The sequence below is a fragment of the Mustela erminea genome, chromosome 7 (genome assembly GCF_009829155.1).
Source record: "Mustela erminea isolate mMusErm1 chromosome 7, mMusErm1.Pri, whole genome shotgun sequence".
NCBI lineage: Eukaryota > Metazoa > Chordata > Mammalia > Carnivora > Mustelidae > Mustela > Mustela erminea.
Window position 1 is genome coordinate 70,134,479 of NC_045620.1, and position 7,494 is coordinate 70,141,972.

At 39.5% G+C, this 7,494-nt stretch overlaps 1 pseudogene; it reads right to left on the minus strand.

Annotated features, from left to right (window-relative positions):
* Window positions 1–3,225: 3,225 nt before the first annotated feature.
* LOC116596365 lies at window positions 3,226–3,779 on the minus strand (annotated as a pseudogene).
* Window positions 3,780–7,494: the final 3,715 nt, after the last annotated feature.

The window sequence follows — 7,494 nt, forward strand, 5'->3', positions numbered from 1 at the left end:
CAAAAAACAAATCTAATAAAATGAACATATGCCGGGCGCCTGGGTGGCTCAGTGGGTTAAGCCGCTGCCTTCGGCTCAGGTCATGATCTCAGGGTCCTGGGATCGAGTCCCGCATCGGGCTCTCTGCTCAGCAGGGAGCCGGCTTCCCTCTCTCTCTCTCTGCCTGCCTCTCCATCTACTTGTGATTTCTCTCTGTCAAATAAATAAATAAAATCTTAAAAAAAAAAAAAAGAACATATGCCTAATTAAGGAAGTCATCAATTTGAAACCACGATATTATTGAGCATTCACAATGATTTTTTTACTTTTAGTGCTTTCTTCTTTGGGAAGTAGGACTTCCAGGTTGTCAGAATTAGAATTCCTGTATTCTCCATGATAATTTGCATGACCAATTCTTGTATTAATCACATGGCTTTCAGCTGTGACAGGGACTGACAGAATGGAGACCTCTGAGTTATTAGCTAGTAGGTTTCAGATTAAATCTTTGCATCCTCTGTAAGTTGAAGTCCAGTTTATCTAAAAATTCATATTAGAAATATCCTTAACTTCCTTAGCTTTCTCAAGCTTCATGAGAACTATCCTTTTTCTTACTCAGCCCATGATATTCCAACCAAACCATTATTTTAAGGTGCCATAAAACTGTTTAGAGTAAGTTAAGACTGTTGAGGTATCTACTTCATCAAGTAAGTATGGCCCAAGTTTTAAGTGTTCCTAGTGTTTTCCTGCTGCTCTCTGTACTTGGACACATCATATTTCCAGCTGGATTACCGACCATTAGCCTATCCCACCTTACTTCATCCTGAAATACGAAGTCCAGTGACAGCCCCTAGCTTGACTCTGGAGAATTCAACAATTTTATTATTTGGGTCTCTGGATTCTTTGTCCACATTGCCTATTTGAATGACTAAAGTTCATTTTGTTCAAGACAAGATAGGTGAATGTGTGATCTTCTGACAAGGACAGGGAAAAAAGTTGCCTAGGAGTTACCCATCACTTTTTGGGAAGAGAGTGTTTTGTTTCACCAGCATTAGTACAGCACTTTGTACTTTTAAAGAGATTACAAATACATTATGCCATCTGATCCTCACGAAAGCCCTTTGAGATAGGCTGGACACTTTAAAGACATAGAAATCGGCTCAAAGAGATTTTCTAACAAAGCTTGTTAGTTAGTGGCAAAATTAGATCTACTGATGCTTAGTCTGTGCTCTTTCTGCCACACTGAAAGCTTAGCTGGACGAGTTGAAAGGAAAATTTTCTAAGGCCTGCAATACATCATTTTTAAGAGTTTATTGCTTTCTTATTATTTAAGATTTTTTTAAATGTCCACTTTAGATAAATTGGAAAATCTGGAAAATATAAATTAGATGAAAATGAGCAATAATAGCAATGCCTACAAGAAAACTTGTGTCATGAATACATTCATATATATTTATGTAGTTGACATAAACTACATTACTCCATTTATTTACCCTGGGGAAATTTTTGCACATGTGCATCAAGAAACATGTACAAGAATATTCATAGCAGGAAAGGGTAGAAAATAATCATTCAAAATAATAATAATAATAATAATTCATAAACTATGAAGATTATACTTCAACTTCTTACAGTGTCAGTTTCCAATTATATTGGCAACATGTTTTCATGCTTTGAGTATTTTTCAGAAGTTTTAAAATACATACTATTTTAACATCTGGAAATGTTACCATAACTTTTATGCTATTTATAATTGCCAATCATACTTTTTCTCATCTTTCACATAATCAGTAATAAGTTATAAAGAACCTTGGAATTACTTTCATTTTTAAAAATTAGAATTACTGGGGCACCTGGGTGGCTTAGTGGGTTAAGCCTCTGCCTTTGGCTCAGGTCGTGATCCCAGGATCCTGGGATCGAGTCCCAAATCAGGCTCTGCTCAGGAGGGAGCCTGCTTCCCCGTCTCTCTGCCTCCTGCTCTGCCTACTTGTGATCTCTCTCTTTCTGTCAAATAAATGGATAAAATCTTTTTTTTTTTTAAGATTTTATTTATTTATTGGCAGAGGAGAGAGAGATCACAAGTAGGCAGAGAGGCAGGCTGGCAGGGAGAGAGGAGGAAGCAGGCTCCCCTCTGAGCAGAGAACCCAACGTGAGGCTCCATCCCAGGACCCTGAGATCATGACCTGAGCTGAAGGCAGAGGCTTAACCCACTGAGCCACCCAGGTGCCCCAGATAAAATCTTTTTAAAAAAATTAGAATTACTAATCATAAATTATGCTTTTAAAAATAAATGCTATAAACTCTTTTATGTTTTCCTATAGCCTATATCAATTTACTTTTAATGCTGGTGAATACCCACCATTACAGTCTAATTTAATATTTGCCAATTTTTGACATTTTACTATGACCAACTCGTATAAGTTAAAAGGCTTATTTTAATTCCATGTCTTCTTCATAATTTCAGGAAATCTCATTCTTCCTGGTTAAGTCACTAGGGAAAAAATAAGCTTTCTAAACACTAATTTTTTAAAGGTTTTATTTATTTACTTGGGGGAGAGAGAGCCAGAGAGAGAGCACAAGCAGGGGGAGCAACAGAGTGAGACAGAGGAAGAGGCCCCATGCCTCTTACGTGGGGCTCGATCCCAGGACCCTGGGACCGTGACCCCAGCCAAAGGCAGAAGTTTAACAAAACTAAACCCACTAGGCCCTCCAACCTAAACACTATTTTACTTATTTTAGAGTATTATAAAACAATGCCATATTTTACATAGTCTTCTAAAACTCGGTTCCTTACTTAAACTGCTTCTGGTTTCACCCATATAGATAAATGTTCCTGTTTATTGACTTTTCACTGTACAATATTCTACTATATAAATATACAATTTATTTACTGATTCTTCAGCAGGGGAACATGTGAGCTATTATCAGTTCTTTGTCATTACCTCTAATGCTATGAATATTCTTTTTTTCTCTTTAATGATAAATTCATTTATTTTTCTGAATTTAGTTTGCTGCATGCTATTCCCTGCAAAGATGGAGCAACCACACAATGTCCATGAGGCCCCAGTCAGAGCTGAGTATTATCCATAGGCAACACAGTACATCAGAGGTCTAAGAGAAATCCCCCAACCTAGGCCTGGTATTTTGGTTTCAAATAGTCACCCTGATCCTCCTTACAGACCCAGAAAGATGGTCCTTCTTTCCCACCTAGGAAAAGTTGATAGCAATGTTTTTAAGAATACTTTGGCCCTAAGGGTCCGATGTCCCCATTACCTGAGGGAACTTGAACTTGTGACCACAGGGTGCAATTCCCAGGAACTTGGCTTCCATGTCATTTCCTCAGAGTGCAGCCATGGTTTGCTCAGCTGTTCCTCCGATGGTCTTCTTGGGCTGCCATTCTGCCTGTGGGAGTACCAAACATGCCGGTCCCCAAGCTTCTCTTTGACCAACACAACAAGGTTCTTATCTAGCTTCTGGTGTGGTGGTTATTCTTTTCATCGGCTTCTCTATAATGCGAGCTCCAAGTCAGCTCTCTTTGCCAGTCACTGGGCTTCATCCAAAGCACAAAGCTCAAGGCCTGAACACATATTCTATCTCCATCTGCTGTCATAGAGCTGCCATATCTAAGGCCAGTGGTGGCCACTGCAGGCACAACATGCCCAACAGGCTCGATGAAGATCCACTGCTCCAGAGTGTGGCCTCAAGGGCCAGGCTATAAGAACTCAGGTTGCTGGCCCAGAGCCCCTTGATGCGCTTCTAGTCCTTTGCCACCCCTTAACAGTCTGTCTTAAGGGCACTGCCATTTTTCTACCCTCTCTGGTTATGAACATTCTTGTACATGTTTCCTGAAACACATATGCAAAAATTTCCCCAGGGTAAATAAACGGAATTATTGGTTACAACATGGTACTTTTGAAAAGAGGCATCAAACCAGTTTAAAATATTTATGTTCATAGAACTAGGTATTCACAACTTTCTTCATTACTATAGTTAAGTCAAGAAGACAAGAAACTTGGTTCAAAAACAAGACAACAACAAAAACAAATTAAAAAAACATTATCTAGGTTCCACCTAGTTCTCATTTCCTTTGGATTTTGTTCCTAAATTTTATTTCATGTCATCAAAGCCTAGTTGTAACTTATGTTCTAGACCATGACATTAAAACATACTCCAGAATGACATCTTAGCATAGCAGTAGAATAACCTAGGAGAAACACTTGGCAGTGACCTGTCCATGGGTTTTCTGAAGCAGAAAGAGTAGGTGTGATTTCATCACTGATTATAAATATTTACTGAACATTCCCCTGGTGTTATAACTTGGACTCAGGGAAGTTAAGATGAACGAAAATAAGCAAAGAAAGGTCTGGAAATCCCAGGTCCACAAGGTGATGTAAGTGCAAAGTGTCAGAAAGTATAATCAAAGAAAGGAGTAAACTGTTTCAGAGAGGGTGCTCAGGGATAAGTGACCACATGAGGGTTTGAGGACAAGGAGTTCTCAAACTGCACAAGCAGGATGGTGATACCATTCATCAACAGACTAACCTGGCAAAGATCTAGAGCAACTCATTATTCAGGTGAGGTAGACAAATGAAAGGGAACTCATTTGGAGGGCAACTTAAAGAAGACTTCAGAGTCATGTGTGCATATTATGAAAACGTATGAACAGGTCTTATGAGTGTGATGAGATGAAGAAAACTTTATTCACAAAAGTGCCTCTTAGAGAGAATACTGCATTTACTTGAAAGGCCAGCAGCAATGACAATTCTTAAGGCAAAAAGCTCAGAAATTCAAGGATTCAGTAATGCTCAAGATTTTACAGAAAAGAATAAATATAGCTTTACCAGATATGTACACACATGCATGCGAGAGAGAGAGATAGAGATAGAGAGAGAAAGAGAGAAATAAGTTGACAGAAGAAAGTAGGTAAGGAAAAAGAACAGATTATAGGACTGAATTAAAAATCCTTCCTACCACTGCTTCTATATATCTTCAGCCAAAACATTTCCATGAAGTATTCATGTGGATAGATTTTTTAATCAAATCTAGTAAAGGCTGAAATACAAATTTGGGTGGAGACAGGGTAGGATCAAGATAGGACACAAAGATGTGAAAGCTGGAAATGCACGCAACCCAAGGAAAATAAGTAAGGATCTTTAAACTACCACAGGAATAACTTTGGTCTACAGTCAACTGTAGAAATGGTATGCAAATGAATTCACTTAGATCTATGAGGAGGTAGAAGCTCTTAGCTAACTCCTACTTTCCACAGACAACCTGCAAGAACCCCAATCCTAACTGAAAACTCAAGTGCTGAGATTAATACAGGACCCTTGGCAAGACTTACGTTAGACTGCTCTGATGGATAGTTTAAACCTCAAGTTTCTCATGTACTCCACACTTGGGATTCCCAATTGTCTCCAGAGCCAGTAGCTGGTTTGAGCTCAAAGGGGTGGAGTGGACTGGGTGATTATGTTACACAATGAAAACACTTCAGACAAGGGATCCAATTCATAAAACAAACGGCTCACAATGGACATGTGGCATCAGTATAAATGCCAAAAACTGCCAAAAAAGACAGCCGGTACTGAAGACCGAAGTTGTCTACATATATAGAATATGGATTGTTTTGAAGGTTAGCCTCATGAGGTTTTGAAATAGTTTGCCTATTTCTTGTTAAGTTTGGGTTAAGATTCACCTTTCACATATGAACCAGGTGAAGGCATTAAGGAGCTATCATGGTGGAGTGCACAATGAAAAAACTGAAAATAAAAACATGGCAGATTCTGCGTAGACAGAGACATGGAGAATAATGCAAGGCATTGGGGAGAAACCAGGTGACAGAATAAGAGCCAAATATAGATGGCCACATTGAGCACATCCAGCCAGAGCACTGGTTTTCTCCTGGATTTAGTTGGCAATCTTTCTATATCCGACTTGCTTCGTATTAAGCACTAAAAATAAACTTTACTGTGTCTAGGTTAAAAAGTAGGGAGGAAATTAAAGGTAAAACCCCACTCAAAGTCATATCCTATTGATCATAAGATTTTTTTGAATCCCCATAGAACTTTCCCTTCTAAGAAAAACAAATTTAAGCCATCCTCCTTGTCCTTGTACAGTATTTGTCTACCAACCAGCAGTTTTGTTTCCCTTTTCCTCCTTCATCGTTTATCTTAACGACCTGGTGGTCCCGTCCTCCCCTCCATCACAGTCTGACACTGGCGTATATGAGTTTCGCACTCATACATTCAATGAGAACTCCTGAAGATTCCAGCCTAGGATGTAGGTTTTCCCACACTCATCTTTCTGTTGAGAATAGCAGAGTATCAAGGTTAAGAACACATCATTTGGAGCCAGTCTGCATGGGTTCAAATCCTGAGTCTACCACATACATACAAGGGTTACCTCTGACAATTACTGACTCGCTCTGGGTCACACTTTATGAAAAGGTGACGATAACATTGCCTTCCTGTCCAGCTTGTTATGAACATAAATGCTTTGAAGTATAACGCATGCTTAGAACAATGCCTGGCACACAGCACTGTGAACTCTTCGGCATTATGATGATGCTTAGACTAAAACACATCAACTCTTGTATCTTCATTTGTTTATTTATTTTAAAGATTTATTTACTTATTTTAGAGAAAGAGAGAGAGAGAACACTCATAAGCAGAAAAGGCAGAAGTTGAAGGAGAGACAATCTCAAGCAGATTCCATGCTGACTCCAGAGCCCAAGGTGGGGTTCAACCTCATGATCCTGACAACATTACCTGAGTCAAATCTAGCATTCACATGCCTAACAGACTGCGCCACCCAGGTACCCCTCATCTAGTCCTCAATCTTCAAATTCATGCCATTGTGAGAATAACCTTCAACCCTTTTTCTCCTCCAATTTTTTAGCTGTGACCTCACCCCTAAGCTGCCAAATTCCTTTTGGATATTGTCAACAGAATGTTCTGCTAAGACTTCTAGTTACATGCCCCAAACTGAAGACTTCATTTTTTTTCCTTAGACTATTTGTCTCTATTCTGTTTTCCTTTTTTTTAAATTTTTCTTTTTTTTTTTAATAAATATTTTATTTATTTATTTGGCAGAGAGAGAGATCACAAGTAGGCAGAGAGGCAGGCAGAGAGAGAGGGAAGCAGGCTCCCCACTGAGCAGAGAGCCTGATGCAAGGCTTGATCCCAAGACCCTGAGATCATGACCTGAGCTGAAGGCAGGGGCTTTAACCCACTGAGCCACCCAGGTGCCCCTATTCTCTGTTTTCTAAATGATGTCGTAACTGTTCCATTCATCCAATCTCAAAACCTACTGATCAACGTAAACCATGTATTCTTCAATTTCCCTCATCTGAGTTCTCTCTCTCTCTCTCTCTCTCTTTTTAAAGATTTTATTCATTTATTTGACACAGAGAAAGACAGAGCATAAGCAGGGGGGGGGGTGGCAGGCAGAGGAAGAGAGAGCAGCAGGCTCCCCACTGAGCAGGGAGTCTCAGGCGGGACTCAATCTCTAGACCCCAGG